The 2,605-nt window shown below is 37.4% G+C and overlaps 1 long non-coding RNA gene across 1 annotated transcript; it reads right to left on the bottom strand.

Annotated features, from left to right (window-relative positions):
• Nucleotides 1-1,166: 1,166 nt before the first annotated feature.
• On the bottom strand, nt 1,167-1,919 carry LOC111948446. The gene is made up of 2 exons (XR_002874457.1): nt 1,725-1,919; nt 1,167-1,406 (listed from the first exon to the last, which is right to left on the bottom strand). It is a non-coding gene; the product is annotated as an uncharacterized LOC111948446 (long non-coding RNA).
• Between the last annotated feature and the right edge of the window lie 686 nt (nt 1,920-2,605).

Below are 2,605 nucleotides of genomic sequence, written 5' to 3'. Positions count from 1 at the left end.
TCCTCACCTTGGGAACAACTAAGAGGCCAGCACCGGAGGACCTCAGGGTCCGCGAGGGCTCATATTTTAAAAGAATATCATTTAAATAAGAAGGCCCAAGACCATAAAAACATTTATAAACCATTAAAAGAACTTTAAAATCAATCCTGAAACGCACAGGGAGCCAATGCAGCGATTTTAAAACCGGTGTAATGTGTTCCCGCCCTCTGGTCCTCGTCAGAACTCGTGCGGCTGAGTTCTGTAGAAGTTGTAAGTTTGAAAGAGACTTTTTGGGTAAACCAGAGAGAAGGGCATTACAATAATCTAAACGACTGAAAATAAAAGCATGCATTAGTACCTCTGTGCTGGCAAGAGAGAGGAACGGGCGACTCTGGCAATGTTTTTGAGATGATAAAATCCTGTCTTAACGACATTTTTAATGTGTGGGATAAAATTTAGCTCAGAGTCAAAAAGTACGCCCAGGTTTCTCACACATGGAGAAGGTTTAAAATTATGAAGATGTGGTAAAATCATCTCTCTCTTGTCTTCAGAACCGATGATTAAAACTTCAGTTTTGTCCTGGTTGACAGTTTATGTCTAACTTTTGTGTGTTGTGTTTCTCTTGTGTAGGACCACAGCCAGATCCATATCTGATGGCATCTGGAAGCAGATTATGCCAGGTGCAGCCCCAACCTCTCATGGCTGTGTTGGATGGGTTTCTGAGATGGAATGAAAGAGAACTTGGATATATATTGTGGCAAATGCATGAATGCATACCTTAAATTACACTTATCTTGTCTTTAACAATCAGTTCAGCCTTCTGTCTTACTGTTGATCTGTAATGTTATTTTTTATTGTAAATGTTTGATGTTATTTGCATACCAAAAAATTAAATGAGGCACAATTTTGACCAAAATTGTTTTATTTGTTCATCTAATTTTTTGTGTAGTCAGTCACATTTCAACAGAAAAATATTACGAATATAACATTTATATTTAATTAGATTTTAAGAATATGTGGAAACACTAAATTTTTCCATACTATTTGAACATTATACATTATTTACATACCAAACATTAATTCACTCTTCAAAACAAAAAAGTCCTTGATAATTTGCCAAAACACGGCGGTTAAGCCAGATCTGATTCACACCGCCCATCAGTGTGAGCGGCACGGGAGAGTCCCTGATGTGGAAGGACTTTATCCTACCGATCACTCTTTCCACCATAATTCTGAGGCGGGTGATGGCTTGGATTTGTTCATTTTCCTCCTTGCTGAATTGAGCTGAAAGCTTAAAAGGTGGAATGATGATCTTAGATCCAATGTCAGTAAGGAGGTCTTGAACGAGGAACTTTTGTCCGCCATGACATCGTCTCCTGGGTCCAGCAAAGGAACTTGGCTTCTAAGTCATGGATGTAATCCAAAGCCTCATCCAGAGCACATGTGAAGATAAAGAAATTAAAAATCAGTCTTAATATATTTATGCTACCTTTCAACACAACACAGTAATCATGTTTTGAAAAGTATGTTAAGTATTTAATTACAAATACATTTAATTTATTTTTGTTAAGGAAATTACAAAATGACAAAATGCTCAAAAGTGATTAAATACATGTAATTAAAATAGGTGAGAGCATGAACATCTTTTATTATAAATATTAATTTTTTCAGGTAGAAATGCATTTATCCAATAACGGTACACATAGTTGACTAACGTTAACCAAACACATTATGAACAACCTTACCTGCAGGTGGGTGTGTCACGTAGTCCTGATCCATCTTTACTGCCTTAGCTTAGCCACCGTATGCTAGTATCTTCACAGCATAGCTGCATAGACTGACGTTTGAGGTTCTGTCATATACTGACTCCCTTCTCAAAGGAGCAGTAAAGTTTTTCCAAGGGAAAATACTCCGGACGACACCACTCTTCAGGCGACGAACGACGCAGCCGCACCCCATCCGGAGCGAAGTTAGTAAGTGCCGGCAGCAGAGGGTGCTACCTGTGTTTACATTAAAACTATGCCCTTCATCTCTTCGCATCGCCTATATCCATTTGGGTTTCAGGTTTGGATCCACAGGAAAATAATGAAATGAAAAGTAAGGCTGTTTTTGGTAGGAAGACGAACAGCCTGGAACGCAACAGAGACTGCAACTCTTCGACTCTGCCATTCTTCATATCTGCTGCTACGCTAACAGGAAGTTGTTTTACACGTCATTGACGTATTTCCGGTCGAAAAATGCGGAAGTGTGAAAAAGGTCTATTGAGAATTTTTGTCTCACTAAGGGGTAGGATTTAGAAATAAGGAAATTATTATTTAAATGAGTCAAAATCCTTTTGCTCCTGATGTAAGACTCAATAATAACTCAATTTGCTCTGTTATTTTTGGTTCACTTCTAAAGGCATTATTTTACATAAATAAAGTTAGACTGGCATCTATTGTCGTTACTTTAGAAAAAAAATTAGATTTATGTCCTAAGATAAGTGCTAGTTTTAGATTTTACGAGGATTTATTCAACGGGCTAACTTGTACTAAGAGGGTATTTTATTTTGTTTACATTTTGTTTCAAAATGTGTCACTTCCATTTATTACGCTAGTTTTCTGTCACCGTAATCAAAATAAACCAT

This window comes from Oryzias latipes, chromosome 13 (genome assembly GCF_002234675.1).
Source record: "Oryzias latipes chromosome 13, ASM223467v1".
Lineage (NCBI taxonomy): Eukaryota > Metazoa > Chordata > Actinopteri > Beloniformes > Adrianichthyidae > Oryzias > Oryzias latipes.
The sequence above is the reverse complement of the archived record's forward strand: the minus strand, read 5'-3'. Positions and strand labels throughout refer to the sequence as shown.